The 18,011-nt window shown below is 44.9% G+C and overlaps 1 protein-coding gene across 3 annotated transcripts in view; it reads right to left on the bottom strand.

Moving 5' to 3' along the window:
- Window positions 1-18,011, bottom strand: part of USP12-like (ubiquitin specific peptidase 12-like) — a 73,695-nt gene that overhangs the window by 49,895 nt on the left and 5,789 nt on the right. For all 3 annotated transcript variants that reach the window (XM_046940033.1, XM_046940032.1, XM_046940031.1), the window contains exons 3-7: window positions 3,997-4,047; window positions 3,630-3,762; window positions 2,509-2,710; window positions 1,242-1,343; window positions 238-272 (exon numbers count right to left, since the gene is read on the bottom strand). The gene's annotated coding sequence lies outside the window, so the exon portion shown is untranslated. The remainder of the gene's footprint in view (window positions 1-237; window positions 273-1,241; window positions 1,344-2,508; window positions 2,711-3,629; window positions 3,763-3,996; window positions 4,048-18,011) is intronic.

Raw genomic sequence — 18,011 nt, 5'->3', positions numbered from 1 at the left:
GAGCAGCCCGATCTGAGATGGCATGTTACACAGAACAGTGCCAGCTTTGTGCATCTCACCTGCACACCTTCCTACGAGCACAAGGCACTCAGTAGCTCGTGACTGTCACTCCTGTCAAAAACCATCCCCACAGATCAGTGTATCTCACATTCAGCTGTTCTCCCTGCGGTTTCCACCTCCTCTGTTGCAGGCAAAACAGTTTCCACGTGGTGAATTCTTACTTATTTAATTTCTTACCAATTAGCTTTAACAGCTTATCATTGATACAGGGCCTGAGGAAAGAAAGAAAGAAAAAAAAGAAAAAGAAAAAAGAAAACATAAACAATTACACCAACACTTAAGCAATCACCTTTCTGCCCTCCTCCCCTTAAGCCAAACACAGCAGTCATGACCTCCCTGCTCTCACCCTGGTTTACCCCCAGCCTGTCCCATTTCTTGCTGCAGGGTGGTGTCATGGGGACACTGCATGGGTTTTGGAGCTGCTATGACACGTCACTGCCCTCTCCCGCCTGGTTCCCCCTGCAGCTCCTGGTTCCCAGACCTGCCCTCACACAGCTGCAGCAAACCCTACGGGTTACACCCAGCACCATCCTCCTGCACAACAAAAATGGGAGCTGCCCCCCATGCAAACGATGGCTGAATCACAGAGAGATTCGGGAGATCTGCCTGCTGCTGAGAATATTAAATTGTCCATCTTCCCACCAAACAATAGCAAATGTCTGAAGGGAATCATCTGACAAGTCCTCTTGCTCAACACCACTCACCCCTAAGCTGCACGAGAAAAACAAACTCCTTTCATGGCAGGAAATCCTCAGGCCAGTTTGTCAGCAGGATTTAGAAACATTTCAATAACAGAGCCGCTGACATTAGATTTTGACTGAATGATACAGCCAGAGAAGCGGTAAGCACACATTTGTGATGGCTACCAGTCAGGTGGTAGAGATACCCACTCCATTTCTATTGGGCATATGTGGGTTGTAGTGCTTTCAGGATAAAGATTCAGGCTCCTCCAATGATTTTAGCTCAAGCATTAGGTCTTCTGAAGTGTCCTACATTAAAACAATTTATTATGATCTAGGAAAAGGTCCAACTGAAGCCCACAGCCCTGAACATTTTATTTCTAAAATGAGCCACCTGAAAATTCCCTATAACAGTCCCAACACTTTCCAGCATCCAATTCAGTCTTCAAACTGAACTCAAAGATCCAAATGTAAGACCCTTTTTATAAACCCCATATTTACCGTGGGGTCTCGTTGGTGGGATGCTGTGTGTTCCTCCAGTCCCACACCCCACATTCCCAGTCTCCCAGGCAGTTTTCCTTCTGATGCGAGATGCGCTGCAACCTAAGGGACCAAGAACACAGCTGGGTGTTGTTCAGCTTGTCTCACCCTTATGCGTTGGTTCCTATGCACTTAAAACTGTATTTCTTTCCTTTGTAGGGTGTTTTGAGATGTATTGATTGAATCTCCTGTGTGTAAGCAAGGTGTCATGCTGTTCAAAATATTATCTTGTGTGGAGAAGGGCTGATGGTTTGTTATTAATAGAGCAGGAAGTGGGGATTAAACTTTGCTCCCTAATCACAAACAAAAGCTACATGAGTTCTGCAGCTTCTGGATAAACCTAGGAATGAACAACTGATCCTAAGGAAAGAGAATCTCAGAAGGAGAAACCCAGATTGATGTCTCACAGGGAGCTGAATGAGAACAAGGTCAGGCTTGGCAGCCTGCCTCCTCTTCACCTTGCAAATGATCTCCAAGGGATCGGGCTGGAACGCAACTGTTTTGACACAGGGTTTCCTGTTGCAAATGCTCTGTGCAGGCTCCACATCAAGCAGCTGGGATTTTGTTTTTACGTGCCTCAGCCACATTTTCAAGTGGTGTAAATTGCCATAGCACCATGGAGCCCTGCAGAACAACAGAAATCAGACTGTTGGTTTTTATGAGCCGAAGATCCAATCCAGCCTAAAAATCACCCACAGCTAAAAAATGTTTTCAAGGCTAGGAAGGCAGTTTCATGTCTGCAGCCAAAGCCCAGGTTACCTCTGCAACCACAGGAGGAGTTTGCAGAGGTAGTCTTTGTGCCTACTGGTTGTCTCCATTAAGGCCCATGGAAGAAGTTTTGAGAGTTGGGTAAACACTGAAATAAATGCTCTGAATGTTCAGTGTCCCTCTGATTTGCTTTAAACTCCTTGGGCATATTTTGTATTCCCTTTCCAGGAATAGCCCAGTGAGATTCTTCCTCACACAAAAGCTCCTGGCGACAGGGATTGATGTCGCTGGGGTATCAATTACCCTGTTGGGCAGCATCACATGGCAGTCTGGTGGGGTAGAGGGCTCCTTGCATAAAACAAATACAATATCACAGCAACAAATAGATTATATGAGCCATGAGCCAGCAATTTGCCCTCACAGTCAGAAAGCCAACTGTATCCTGGGCTACATCAACAGAAGCGGCCCGCAGGGTGAGGGAGGGTCTCCTGCCCCTCTGTTCTGTACTGTGAGACCTCACCTGGAGTACTGCATCCAGATGTGGAATCCTCAGTACAGGAAACGTGGAGCTGTTGGAGTGCATCCAGAGGAGGGCCACAAAAATGATCCAAAGGATGGAACATCTCCCTATGAGGACAGGCTGAGAGCTGGGGCTGTGCAGCATGGAGAAGGGCCAAGGCTCCAAGAGACCTAAGAGTAGCCTTTCAGAATCTAAAGGGGGGCTGTAAGAAAGAAGAGGACAGACTATTGAGCAGGACCAGTTGTGATAGGACAAGAGGAAATAATTTCAAACTAAAAGAGGAGAGATTTAGACTAGATATAAGGAAGACATTTTTTACAATAAAGGTAGTGAGGCACTGGTACAGGTTGCCCAGAGAGGTGGTGGGTGCCCAATCCCTGGAGGCACTCAAGGTCAGGCTGGACAGGGCTCTGAGCACCTGATGGAGCTGTAGGTGTCCCTGCTCATTGCAGGGAGGTTGTACCAGATGGCCTTTACAGGTCCCTTCCAATTGAAATGATTCTGTGATTTGATGTTTCTATGTATAGATTTACCATTACCTTCTAGCACGGTCAAGAAGGCAGCCTGGTACACCCAGACAGCAAGCAATTGCCTTCACAACCACACCAGGCCCAGACCTGAATGCAGCATAGCAGTTAGCACGAAGTTACATTCCAACTAACAATCTCTTATTAGCTGCAAAAATGTTGCCCTGTTGCTTCCAGTTTTGGGGCTGGTTTGGTCGGCATTAACCAAGGATGCGCTGCCCCACTCTATTGTATGATACGCACATGCCCTCAGAATTCAGCAGCTGGGTATTTGTTCTGGAAATGCTTGTGTGCTCACCCGCTCAGCACAGAAACAATGTGATGTGCTTTATGTGCTTTTTTTTTTTTTTTTTCTAAGTGGTAATAATTAACAAAGCACAACCCGTATAATCACACAGCACTGCTCAACATCACTGGAGAAGCACGCAGCAAAAGAATTACCTCCCCACTGCTTCTGAATAGCACACACACACAAAAAAAAAAAAGTAAATAATCTTACCACAAGTATTCAGTGAGCGAAAAGAAAGCCTAAATTCATCAGTAATGTCATCTCCCTGCCTTAAACGTTCAAACAGTGCTTAATAAATGCCTTACGGTATGAGCAGCCTTTACAGCTGCTGGGCACTCAGTGTGCTGTGGGTTGGGACGTGGCAGACACGGCATTCCATAAACATCCCGCTCAGCAGAGCCCGCTCAGCCCATGGGACATCCCGCTGGGAATCCAGGTCTAGGAGAGAGCAAGCACATAAAAATAAACAGGACTCTCATCCACTTATTTAACAGGGCATGAAAGCAATTAAAGAGATACTGAGGAAACCAGTCATGGAAAATGTAGGTCACACTATTTAAATTCAGCTTCATGGTTACATTCCTTCTTCAGTACGTTTCCCGCTCCATGCTGTCCCTAATGATGATGGCAGGGATATAAGCACCAAGGTCCTTCTTCTCACTATCAGCTTACCTTCCAACATGCTGCTGAGTCCAGATGCACCAATAAATACATCATCACTATCTGTAAAGTAGGGAGCAGGAAATAACATGAGCTATAAGGAGATGCTTTGGCCTACGTCCACTACGTGAGTTTCACAAAGCGTAAAGATTAAAACACAAAGAAACATAAAATTTGTACCAACATATCAAAACCACCAAATATTTGAAGCAAATGTGGAGCAAAAAAGGAGACTTGACACTGCAACACCATGCCTCTAACACCAGCATTTCCGCGTGCATGGTTGCAGTGGATCAGCTTGTTGCATGTTTCGCCCTGCTGCATGCTTTGCCTTAGATTCTAGTTTCTTGTATTAATCTCAGTGCTAAGAGAAAAATGAAAAAGTCCCCTGGACATTGCCTCATGCTATAGCAGTGCTTCCCAGATAACTGATGGCTCACTGGCCCACAGAACCACACTGACTTCCTCACATTTTGACCTGAAAATCCTTGGCAGATACATGACAACCTTCAACCGGTTTTTTATAGCAGTCTAGAGTCCCAAAGGTTCAGGAATTGTCTAGGCTGGATGAGCTCTTAAAGGAAGCATAACAAGTTATCCTACTTATGCCTGTTAGTGCATGATGTCACCTATTGTTACTCTCCATTGTTTATTTTTGGTTATTTCTTTAGCATCTTCTGTATGAGCTCAATAGGTACTCAGTGGAGGTAGCTACATGCCACTGACAGCTGTGTTTTATATGGCACCTTGTACCATTTTTGAGTGACAGAAAGGCTGTGTGTGTGGAGGGTTATGCTTTAGACCAGAGTGTGGGGCCACAATTTTCCACTACTGAGGTGCCAAATTATGCACTTGAGCTGCCACTACTCAGGCATCCCGATACACATCTGGGGCTTTGATGAAGGAGGATGGCTGCTCACCAGTTGTCTGTGGACATACATACAATTGATCAAGGTTGTATGGACACCAGCATAGAATCTGGAGAAGTTCTAGATGGAGAACTAGGAGCTAAATTGAAGAAAAATGTGCAGAATCAGGATTTCACTGTAGGGAGAAGGATTTAAAACAGAAATAGTAACATAATGGACTGAAAAGCATTGGGCCAACCTGTCCAAATACTTGGATTTCTGAATAATGGGAGATGGAACAAATATTGTTAAATCTTTTCATTACTGACCCTGGCACAAACCATCAGAGAAAGTGAGTAAAACTTGCTGGTGATATGCAGCTGGCAGGCACCATCATTGTGCAGGGGGATCAAGGTGCCCTACAAAATGAATTGCCTTTCCTCTGGGGAACTGAAAAACAGTCATAGGATGCAGAGCAGCACCTAGGGACTGAGAACAAGAATTTCTGCTCTCACCAGTCAGAAGCAACACAGAAAGAGAAAGGTATTACTGTAGTGAGTATGAATATCAGTGTGTTGAAGCTCTGAAACAAGAAGTGTGATCTGAAGATGCTGGATAAAATAATTGCCACAGAGGCAGAGAACATGAGTGGTGCTGCACATGGGCTGCCCAAGACCTTTCCCTGAGCACAGCTCACAGCTCTGATGGCTCCTATATCTGGTAGAACAGGTGCAGGCACAGGGATTACCGAGCACAGCAAGGCCTGTTGTATGAGAGCAGGCTGAAGCCATGCTTATATTTTTATATACCAGCCCTCCAAAGATCCCAGACCAGACTCTGCGTGTGTTTTTATGTCCACATGGCACTGCACGCTGCAAACGGACCTATTGGCTCAGATGTGGTTGGATATTGGTGGCAGGGTTGCAAACAGAGTTCCTGTGCCCCCTGGAGCCTTCCTCATCTTGTTCTTGTGCTTTTCTCAACTGTGCTGACACAAACATTTCTGTGGTCACCTGGGAACAGAGTCAGAAAATTGATCCACCCTAACAATGACAAAAAGGTTGTTTTTCAAGATCACTTCTCTAGCCAGCCAAATGCCTCTGGACCTCTTTGAAATTTGAGATTTACTCAGCCAATGGTAACTGGAGAATCTTAGGAAAATTGCATTTTCATTGTACAGATGGCTTTCATAAAGGTTCATACTTGGGCATACAGAAAGCACCCCAAAAATGGACACAAATACTAGCTATACACCCATCAGAGTGGTAAAGAAAAATTCCTCAGCTGAAGAGCAGCATTTAGCAGGAGTCAATGCAGAAAGTGATCAAGAATTAGCAGCTGCGGCCTGGAATTAGCAGCTGGTTTCTAACCATGGGAGCAGGGAAGTTCTGGAAGAGCCTTCCAGTGAGGGACAAGAACCTGAACTAGACTTAAATGAGGTTTGACCCAGAGGAACTGTACAGGACAGTCCTGCAGTAATCGGGAGTTACCTTGTGCCTGAGGAGGTCCCTTCCACTGAGGTGGAACATCCAGAGCCACATTCCAGGCATCCTTCTCCCTTGGTCACAGAATATGGTAAAATGCGTGCATTCTACATTCTACACACAAAATTAAAACCTTGGCCATTCCTCTCCATATTTTTGCAATAGAGTGCAAATGCCACTACTACAGTTTATCAGCACTTTTCACTACAGTACCACAAGACAGACCAACAATTCATGGTGCAAGACAGGAGAGAACAACGCTTTTAGTCAGCTGGAATAACAGCTTGAGAGATTTTCTTTTATCTTGGAAGGAATAAGTCCTAAAGTAAGCACAAAAAGGGCATATCCTAATCTGTCATGTTGAAGACCCTCACACCATTCTTCAGTTATATTGAACTCCGTCATCCAGAGCAGATTGATTCCAGTACACAGAAGAGGGGAGCTGGCCACAAAGGTTCGAAAGAAATAGTTGTATAATAAGAGTGACTGATCCTAAAAAGAAAACATTTCAACTCAAAATGATAAATGAGGAACAAAATGTGGTTTTCTTTTGCACCTTCCTACAGCTGTAATGTAACACTGGGATGACACAGGGGTTTCCTTCAGTGCATGCCTGACCAAGAAGCATGGACATGGCCACAAGTGCATGTCACCAGAGAACTCCCACTGTCCGCAAACCTGCAATGACACCTACTGGTAAATCGGTCAAAGATATTCCTGCCTGCAGACAGCATGAGCTTGCTTGCTACCAAGCACACAAGTGATTTACTCGTGCGTCTCGGCTCTCCATCAAGATTCTCTGCAGTGTTTTTGTACAGCAGAGTGCAGGAAGCTGGGCTCTGCTTGGCCTGGCTTATTTGCAAACCACTCACCATTTCTCTCTACTGCTCTGAGCTGAGTAATCCGTTCTGGAGTACATCAGCGAATCTGCCTTGTGTAGGGGCCTTGGCACCCTATGATTTTTCATGCCTTAGGCCAAGCCAGCCAGGAATGTACAGCACGGAACGTTCATGGACCACCCGCAGACTTCCACACTAACATTTCTGTCATCCTACAAGACGGGAGTTGCCCTTCATCTGCAGTCCCTGGCACCTAACAGCTAGCTGCTCTCTGAAGGCCTGAGAAGGTGACTTGTTCCACCTGCAATACCACTTGGGGTACCACTCATCAACTGGAGAAAAGAAGCAAGCACCACTTCCAATAAAACAGTCCTACTGCAGACAGCAAGGGAAACCAATGGTATTTAATAGAAGTGTAGTTTTAGAACCTGACACTGAAAAGTTGAGAGAAAGATAGAGAGAGATATTTCCTTCAACAACCTTTGCTTCCTCACCTTAAAATGAAGACTTTGATAAAATACATCCACCAAATCTGTGGAGGATTGATCCCACACTAAGCATTTCACAAGCCAAAGGAAGGCAAGAAGTGACCTCACCGTGAAAAGTCTCAATCCTCAGCTCAGAGTTAGCACTGTGCTTTCTACTGTTGAAATAACACAGAAAGAAAGGGAGGAGCAGGAAGGGAGAAACTGCATATACTCTGAAGTCTGGAGAGGTTTTAATGCATATTCTCTCAGTCTGATGGAACGCATCAAGATAATTAACCCCTGTACAGAGTACCATAAATCACAGCAAAAACACAAGCAAAGTAATTAGAGTCAGGAATCCCACGTGAGATTTTCTTACTGAATTCCTCAGATTTGTTCCAAATTTTAAATTGCCTCCTTTGTCTTTTTCTAAGGTATTTCTGGGTGGCACTACAGCCATGCATAAATAGTGAAAGTTCCCTAAATTATTTCTAACAACTGATTTATATTAGTAACTTGCATTAAATAAAATCTGCCGTGAGAATGCTCTGCATGTGCAAATAGGTAAGGAGTTGGACATACAGACTGTTGGTGCCACTGAAGGGTACACAGCCTAGATTAATCTCACTGGATTTGGATGCATACAGAGTAGGCATTGAGACCTGAGGGGCAGTTTTCCAGCAGAACTCTACAGCTAGGAGAAATGTGAGAGGCTCACTTCATCTCATCATACACAGCTGAAAACATCTCTGCCAGAGTGAGGCGAGTTACACCTCAGAGAAGAACCTACTTTTTCCTTATATAGAAAGATCAAATATATCCATCTTAAGTAATACGTATTAACGTATAAAAGGTTCTGTAAGTAGATTTGGAACAAATATCTACTATGGCAAATATCTGGTAAATGCACAGTGTGAATGAACTCTCTCCCCTTCATGTCAGGAGAGAGACCTTCTTGCAACAGCCTTCACTGTGCATAGCAGGAACTTCCACTTGCAGAGATGTGAGGAGACGCTTTGTTAATTCTTTAATGAAGGATTTATGAATTTTGGACTGAGTTTTCAACAGAAATGTACATCAGAATTTCCTATACAAAACTGGAGTAGATACCACACAGTGCTATCTTGTGGTCACACCAACCTATGTATCTTAAGGCTGACCTTTGCCTCTTCAGTACAAGCACACAGGACAGATCCCACCCATAGCAATGCGTGGTCCCAGACTCCCTACTGTCTTACACTGGCACAGCACCACCAAGCCACCAGTGACTCACCACAGTGCCAGCACCAATGCTTGAGGAGGGAAACAGCCACACTTCGGACGCACCATTTGTCTTGTTGTCTTTCAAATCACCCCACAGCTGCGGGTTTCCCTAGAGACCCTATGCTGGGACCAGTCACTGAGGGGCAAACTCTATCCAGCAGAAAGCCATCACGGGGGCACAGCATCATTCAAGTTCTTGATTTGAGCACGTGTAGCATTTTGTTCATCCAAAACCTTCAAGGGTAAACTAACATGTAGAACGTACGATTATTTCAGGTGACTCCAGGAAAAAGATTAGCTTCTAATACTTTGTTCATGGCTGTAATAGGCAGAGAGATAATAGCTACTTAATTTGGCAAATTCTGGGATCTTCCTTTAATTAGAGCTAAATAGTCTGTTCTTGAAATTCTTTTCTTTATACCATTCTGCGTCCCCACTGATATAAGCAAACAAGAACTCCAACTCCTATTTCTGCAAACATGTTTTTCCTCCTGCACTTAGAGCTCTCGGCATTCCACAGCACTTTGAGGCCAAGGTCTGTGACTTAAGCAAACCAGTGTTCTGGCAGGAGTCCATTCTTGTGAATATATTTTTGGCCTGGAATGACAAGGCTTATGTAGCTCCTGATCACTAAAATACCACAAGCTATTATGGAATGAAAAGGCTAAGCCAGTGTCCTCCAGATCACTGCAAATCCCAGAAGCTGATCCAGAGCAGGAGTCTGCCCCAAGAAAAGATGGATTGCTTTTTCTCCTCATGACAGCAGTATCATTAAAACTTGTCTAGCCACATAGCACACAGCGTCTTGAGGGGTGAATGAATAGCACTACTTGCTATCTCACCTGCAGGAATTGCCAGAACTCAGACCCTTGTTTTTACAGCAGAGCTGAGTATGACTGCTCTTTTTCAAGCTAGCAACAAACACTCAAGATACACACCAGGATTTGATTCGCTGTACAGAAAAGCTGGATTAGCAGCTGATGAGCTATTACAACTTGAGCTCCTGCATCCTCAGTTGGGCTTAAACTCTTCTCTCCAACAGCCCAGATGGTGCATGCTTGAAGGGCCAACAAATTGGGATCGCAGCCTGAGGTGGGGACAGGATGCAGGTTAGTGTTCCAGCCAACTCAGGTACCTGCACATACCACTGCTGTCACTTCAGGGATTGCTGGATAAATGTGAATGAAATCAGAGTATGACATGGAGCTGGCCATGCCAGGTGGCTGAAAAGATAGGGTTTTTTTTCAGTCCAAATACTGCTTTAATAGGAGTAATTCTGAAAATTCTGAAAAGGTTTGCTAGAGGTCTACTAGCAGTGAAGTCAGTGCTCTCACTCAGGGTGCAGGAGAAAATGATCCTTCAGACAAAATTCATGAGGACAAATGCATCAAAGTACCCGGGGGAGGGAAAAGTTCAGTTCTTCAGAAAACCGCTGCATGGACAATTCCCCTGGGATCAGCTCCTGAAGCAGGAGCTGGGGATGCCAGACACCTTCCCCATGAGAAAGGGACACAGCCAGGAGAGGCTAATAACACAAATTTCCACACACTGTAGGGAACGGGCATTTCCCAGTATTTCCTCAGCCAGCTTCAGGTATTTTCTCCCCTCAAGCTGCAGACCTGAGCGCTGTTCTTCTGCACTGTTGTGCACAGGATGGATCCCCTGGATGCTGCTGGTCCCAAAGACGTGTGGTTTCCAGGCCTTCCCAGGGTGCCAGGTTTGGCACAGAAAACACCAACATGGAAAAGCCCTTCTTCTGTGCCTCTCAGAATCATTTACTTCTCTGTACAGAAAGGCAAAACTTCACATTTCATCAATCCGGTATTGTGGCATTTTTCAGTCTTTTATTAATAATGGAAAGTTTTGGATACTGCTGGATGCCAGTATACAATTAATCTTTTTTCACTCATTCCTTCAAGTTTTATTAAAACAACAGAAGAGAAACGAAGTGCTCAGTGCTGAGCCAAATACTTCACACCGTGATGACGGAGATAGTTTTTTCTGAAATCCTGATGGGTTAGAGCACACAACAGCAACCAAATGTCTCCACTACCATTAGGCCATAAGCCACCCACAAGAAACAAGTACCACTAAATATAAACACTCCCAATTCTTTTTATTTGTTAGCAAACAAAACATCATCAGCTTGTTTACATAGAGCAGTACCCAGCTCTGCAATTAATTAAAGCAAAAAATCAACAACTGCTTTGCATCATTTTCCATGCAAATGATGTGTTGCTGAAGCCAGCAGCAAGGTGGAGCAGCCAAGGGGCAATGCGGGGCAGGTTAATGTGTGTGGCTCTTTGATGTACAAAGAGGAACCGCAATGCAAGAGCAGTGCAGTCCGGAGAACCAACCATTTCCTTTTCCTCTGGAAAGCTTTGAGTGTGAATTGGAAGGTGTTAGTCACTGCAGCGTGAAGGTGCAAGGCATGGAGAACAATAAAGATCACTTTCAGCATGTTAACCTTTCTAAATCCATCAGCAAACGTATTAAGAAGTTAGCTCCTTACCCAGTGCTGGGGCTACGCTGGAAAAAACAGCTGCTTTACATGCAGCTGACCCTGGCACCAGCCCTGGGCAAGACACAGTGATTTACTCTCCCCTAAGCTGCTGGAGCCAGGGATTCCATCAATTCCTGCCTCAGAGGGTACCCAGCACTACATTGGTGCTCACCTAATTGAGAATGATGGTTTAAATACCAGAAAACTACTATAAATACCGGGGGAAACCCTACTTGACATCAAGTACACTGTCAGAGGTAGATCAGCGTGGGGTCGAAGTCTCTTCCTTTGGAACCTTTCCAAATGTGATTATTAAGACTCAGAACATACTGGAGAGATCAGAGCTGCTGGCAGAGCTCTGAGCACAGCCCTACATCTGGGTCAAACTGGTGGGACAGAGAAGTTTCCAGGATTTATGGCCATCTTTTCATAATGCCTCAGTTCTGTGGGTATCCATTCTGTGTTTTTTATGCAGAATCAGACCCAATTTAAGATGATGACACACAGTTACATTTAGTGGATCTGCGGTAATTAAGGCTGTCATGCTCTTGTTAGGAAAAATGCTTGTTCACCCGATATAAAAAATCCAACATTAAGGAAATCAGTGTTGATGTCCCTTACCTAAAGTAAGGCTGGAGCTCATTGCAAGGCTCCCATACCCTAAGACTGGTGCTAAGCAAATTTCAGTTTCACACGAGGAGATCACGCAACCTTCCCTTTCCTCTGTTATTTACAGTGGGGAGACAGAATTCTAGCAGTTGTGCTTTTTGACAACCTTCATATAGTTAGTCAGAAATCTTTGTTTCTGGAATCTCTCTATGTTGTCATGGAAATTATCACCATGTCCCTCAGACTAGGATAACAATTTTATGACAAATTACAGGAGATAGGGAAGGAGAATATTCTGGCATAAAACAATACTTACAAGGAAAAAAAAAATCACACAACATTTTTGCACCCTTAAAAGGCATCAAATTAAAGATTTTACTCTCTAATCTCTGCCCACTCTTTACAAATAGGCAAGAACAAAATCTAGCAGCCTGAAAAACAGATTTTTTCTTGCAGGACTCAATACAGAGCAGCCCTTGCAAGCAGGGAAGGCTGGCCAGGCCACCTCAGGCTGCTTCCAACCTTGCATCCCACCAAGATCTAAGAACAGAGCCTACAGGAATATAAAGAGCTCATTAATATTTCTTACCACCTCACTATCTGAATCCCACAGACTATGTCTCTCACAGACACCCTACGCAATCAGCAGGTCTTCAAACCTCTATTAAATTGGCCCTGTGAGAAAATAATCTGAGTGGCGTAGGCAACGCAGATTTTTAACAAGGGAAGTAACTCTTATCACATGAGGAGAGAGATATGGAAACTGATTTTAGCAGAGGAGAGAAAGATGCTTTTCCTTCTGTTGCTTCACAGAGGTGTACAAGGCTTCTGCCAAGCAAAGAAGAAAGGTCCAGAAAGCAGAGACCTATTGTTCTGGATTATATTCCAGGCCACATATGCAGTCCTATTAGCTCTACAGAGCGAAATGCGAGAGGTTTCATTAAGAGAACATTTTCTCAAGGAGGGTGATTCCCCTTCTATGAAGGAACCATACTCACACGCAACCTCCAAAGAAGGGGGTCTTGACCAGGCATGACAATTTGTTGGATAAATGAACCATTTGTGCTGAAAATAGCTTTCAGATGGTCATTTTGAGTTGCCACATCTTAATCTAAAGATGGTTTCTGCTAATCCAAAGTGTGTTTTAAATAAATCAGGACCAGCAGGATAACCAGAATGCTACTTTATGGTAAATGTCTGAGCTGCTTTTAGTCCAATTCCTAGAAAAGCTATAAACAGACTCAATGAATGAGGTCTAGGATGCAAAAAAGCTCTCATTAATGAATTGAAAATACTTATAGTTGTTTCTCCTAACGTCAGTATTCAAAACTGTAACTACTTCAAGAATTTGGAGTTTCAAAATTTGATTCTCCTTACTATTTATTAATTAGGAAGAGTACTTCTTTCACTTGCAAAGAGAAAGATTTTTCACCTTAAAAAAGATTTGGTAACATGAGATGGTCCTAAAGCAGAGCACAACCAATCCCAGGTGCTTCCAACAGCGCCTCCTCTCAACACAGCTTGACGCATTCTAGCAGTAATTTAAACCATTTACCCGCAGAGGGCAGACGCTGACAACAATTTGTGTTGGCAGACATCCCCACAGTCGGCTTTTGGTTCATCCAAGTACTAAATCTGAGAGGAGTGGGATGTATGTTAAGACTTTAGATTGCTTACTAACGGGTAAGTATGAAGGAAGCTCTCAAAACACCACTCATTGCAGCTGGTTGAGCACAGGAAAGCTCACCAGGGAGGGACTGACCCTCCTACTCGTGAAACAAAACAAATCCTTTATTTTCTTCCTGTTGGACAGTAACTAATTTTAGTGAAATTACGTATTTCAAGGAATAACAAAAGCTCTGTGTCTGAAAACCGTAAAGAAAAGTGGTTCCACACAGAGCACCCTATTCCTGGCCACGGTGCCAGATCTGAAGAAGCTGCACCATTGGGGTTAGGGCGGCTTTGAAGATCCGAATGGCTGGTTACAGGCCTGCACAGAAGGGCTGGGGAAAGACAAATGAGCCTCAAAGGCACAACACCCCCCAGACCCGATAGCATCCTTCAGCCACATCAAAAGAGCGCAGGTCTGTTTGATATTCACTTTTCCTCCTTGAATTTGGAGACGTGTAAACAGAGCCGGGCCAGCAGCCTTGAGCCACACGCAGGTTCCGCAGAGGGAAGTGGGAGGGATTGCTGCACAGCTGGCTGGCCTGGCCCTTGTCAAACGGGAAGCCCTGTCTGCCGCCAGCCTCTGTAGATCAAACAGAAGATACGGCCCCTTTGAGAACATCTGAGGGTACACATCTGGGAGCTTCCTGGCCTGGTGCAGGTCCCTGTGCCAGAGCCCCACGCCAGTTGTCAAAGGGTTGCTGCAGTCTCTGGGGGCTGCCTGGCCTCTCAGAATGGCTCTGTGCACACACAGTCAGCCCTGGCATTCAGGTTTACGTGGCTGCAGAGAAAATGCTAGAAATGGTAACGCTAAGGGATGTAAACACAAGGAGAGAGCAAAAATAACCTCATGCTTATTTTTAGGTTAGTGAGAATTGTATTAAACACCTCATAGCTGGGTTCCTGACTCACGACACTTAAAAGCTTGAGGATGTCAAACCTATAATTATTTACCATTGGAAAATCAAAGAGAAATACCAATTTTCATAAACCTCAAGCTTCGGAACACAAGCCAATCTCTGCTTGTTTTGAAAGCAGGTTGTTTTAGAAAGGCTCCTTTCGGAAACACCCTGTGCTGACGTGGAGCACTGGCCACAGCTGTTCCTCCAGCAGTGCATGCCTGCCGAGCAGACCGCGCCCAGCAAAACATGCTGGGGAATTCCTTCACAGTGCAAAATTGTTCAGCATAGCACTGGCACCCTCCACAGCCCTCAACTCCTCGTGACAGGTCGCCCAGAATTGTGTCCACAGTCCTTCTGCCCTCCTGCCCTAGCTCTGCTATACAACGGGATCCCAGCTTCTTCCTTTTTGCTCAACGCTGGGATCACTTTGCCCATTTCCTGCTATCAAACACTGCAGAATGGGGCTTTTAAATCCCATCACTGCAGCAAAAAGCAAAGGAGAAAGCACCTTTGGTTGGGGAGGTTTCCCTTCTCCCAGCTGTGGAGGTTCAGGTGGGATTGCTTTTGAGCTTGTAGGCCCATCTCTGAATGCAGGCACCTGCGCAAACAGAGCTCTACTGCAAAGCAAAGAGTAAGGATGGAAAGGAGAGATCTGAAGGCTCTGTGTGTGTGGATTCCTTTGGTGCCTTACACTGTGAGCAATCCCGCAGTCTAAGGGCTGTGTCAGTCTGCAGCTGGTTCTGAAAGGCTCACCATGAAAATAGCTCGGCAGTGAGGAAGCAGCGGGGAGGAGATGGCCTGTGTACTATCCTGTGCTGCTATTGTCTCAGTCGTGTCTGAATGGACTTGCAAGCCTCTTCCACCAAGAGCTGGTCTTTTCTCCTCCTCTGCTACTTACTTTTCCCACTTTCATGTTTTGTACTTCAGAGCCGGGCGCTCTGCTAGCTAGGGTCAGCAGTGGGTCATGACTTGTGACATGAGGTTAATGCAGTTGTTAAGTAACAGCAAGAGACTTCCAGTGGCATGAATATTCCTCTCCACCTTCTCCCAGACGTGCACACGCTCGCTGTCTCAGCCTGAGCCCAACACTTCGTTAACATAGGGGTGACTGTGTGATGCGTGCACAACATGAGCTGCGATCCTACTTACGTCAGCTACCACGTGCTCAATCAAACAAGCTGTTCAGTGGGTAGCACAGAGAGGCTTCCAATATCTTTAAAAAGTTGGAAGCATGTAGCGACTGCCTTCTGATGGCTGGAAATGGATGATGGATAATGACAGCACTGTTGGCACCACACTGTGAGCAGGAACAGAAGCATGCAGGCTGATCACAATCTCTGAGCTTGTCCACAGTGCCCGTTTGCTTTAAGGAGGGCTGTGTATGCTTAAGAGAAGCTCTGGTGATCCGGATAAGATTTTCAGAGATGTAAAAATCGTGGAATTGTATTGCAGGTTTGCAAATGTTTGCAGTCAGAGCACTTTGATGTGAAGGCTGTCTTTTGTGGGGGCGGAGGGAGAGGAAGATGAAAGAAGACTTTAGGAAGTGTCAAGTCAAAGATGCACCACATTTTTTCGAGCCCTTTCAGACAGGCAGCTAACAAATAAGCTATCGGACTAATACCTCAACAGACGTTTGCCATCCCTGTTCTCCGTGCTTGAGATGAACATACTCCATGTAGCCTGTCCTGTCCAACTTAATTGGCAGCGGGATGCTGGACCAGATATTAGCATCATAATGCAGTACAAGGCCTTTGTGTGATAACCACATGCAAGTGTGAAAGGGACAATAGTTAGGGCTGCAGAAGAGAAATCACACCGACTGTCTGCTTTGCTAATGACACAGCTTTGTCTGTGTCTCTGAATCTTGAAAAGGGTCTCAGAATGGCTGTTTACCTACCTCCCTTAATCTGATGGGAACCTTTTGATCTCAGCTGGATCTGACCACTCAGTTTACAAAGTACAATTAAAGACAGATAACGCCTCTTGAAAACAAATCATTCAAAGACCCTAGAAAAAAAGCCTAAAGATCTTAAGTCAGAACCCCCCAACTTTAATGCCTAAGATTTTGAGTCCCAACATCACCCCTGTAAGAAGAAAGGGGCTGAACAAGCCGTGCTTGAGGTCTGCTTCCAAATATGAAACTGAACAGCAAGGCAAAGCAAACAAAACAACACGGCTTCCCTCCGAGAGAAAGAAAATCCAAATCTATTAGTTTAATAGACTAGCTGCAATAATCATATAGCTGCAGACTGCAGACTCTTACTGCTGGGTCACATTTGTAAACTGCCAAGTATTTCACAGCTGCATTTTACAGTTTGACAGAGCTACTGGGAGAATGTCTCCAGAAAAGTAGATGTCAAAGCATTTTCAAATGCTTTTTATTGCCAGGATTGGGAATACAACACAGGTTTGGGTTTCAGTACAAGTTGCAAAGCTATCGTTCAGCATTCATAGCCATTACTAACCAGCAGTAACACAGACATCCAGAACAGAATTTCTCCTTGATGCAGGGCCCTCTGGAGGGTGCTGAACTCCAGAACTGCTGCATCATAACACGACACGTGCAAGAAGGGTCCCAGGTGTCAAGGACAGGAAAATAAATCACTTTATGTTGTTTTGCTCTTAGTTCAGTTGTTACCAATTGATAGCAGCAGTGAAGCTTCAGAACGAGTCCCAAAGGCCCGGCACCTATCAAGCACCGCCTTGCCTTGGGTTCAGACTTCTACAAGGCTTCCGAGATGCACACAGATAATAAAAACATCAATATTTTCTGTACCGACAAAGTGATGTTTCAGAATCTCTTCTGTATTGCTGGCTCACTCTGTGATAGCTTTATTATTCTAGAAGGGTCTGATGTTCTACGGAAACCAGAGGTTGCGGGTTTTGCTTTAGACAGTCTTCACTAAAGAAGTCTTAAAAGCAACTGTCATGGCTTTATGTGGGTTTCCATGAGCCTACAACATCTGCCCAGTTATAAAGAAGCCCACAAAACATCTGTGAGAGGCCCCAGAGAAGACAGCTGGTTCCTCTAAGCCACAGATGCCTAGACAGCAGGCGAGTTAACACAGCAGGACAATAAGGGGCAGAAGGGAACCTGAGCTTTTCTTTCCTAAAGACGTTTAGGAGAGGAAATGGTGAGAACCAGAAGGGTAAACTGCAGCCAGCACAATCCCAGTTTCCTTCTCTCCCCTTGCTCCGCAGGGGATTTCTACTTCTTTCCCCCCAGCCCTGCTGACTTCCCATTGTTCAGGACTTACTCTCACAAAAGGGCTCAATCCCAGGGCCTCCCCTCTGAGTTCCAGCTAAAAATGAGTAAACAGGACCTGCAGCCAACAGCCAAATATTACCCCAGTCCATGATAAACTTTTTCTTCCCAATCTCTGCATCCTGAAAAGCTATTCTCCTTTGCTATTTACTTTTAGCAGTAAAAGTACAATGATGCTC

This window comes from Gallus gallus, chromosome 4 (assembly GCF_016699485.2).
Source record: "Gallus gallus isolate bGalGal1 chromosome 4, bGalGal1.mat.broiler.GRCg7b, whole genome shotgun sequence".
Classification (NCBI taxonomy): Eukaryota; Metazoa; Chordata; class Aves; order Galliformes; family Phasianidae; genus Gallus; species Gallus gallus.
The sequence above is the reverse complement of the archived record's forward strand: the minus strand, read 5'-3'. Positions and strand labels throughout refer to the sequence as shown.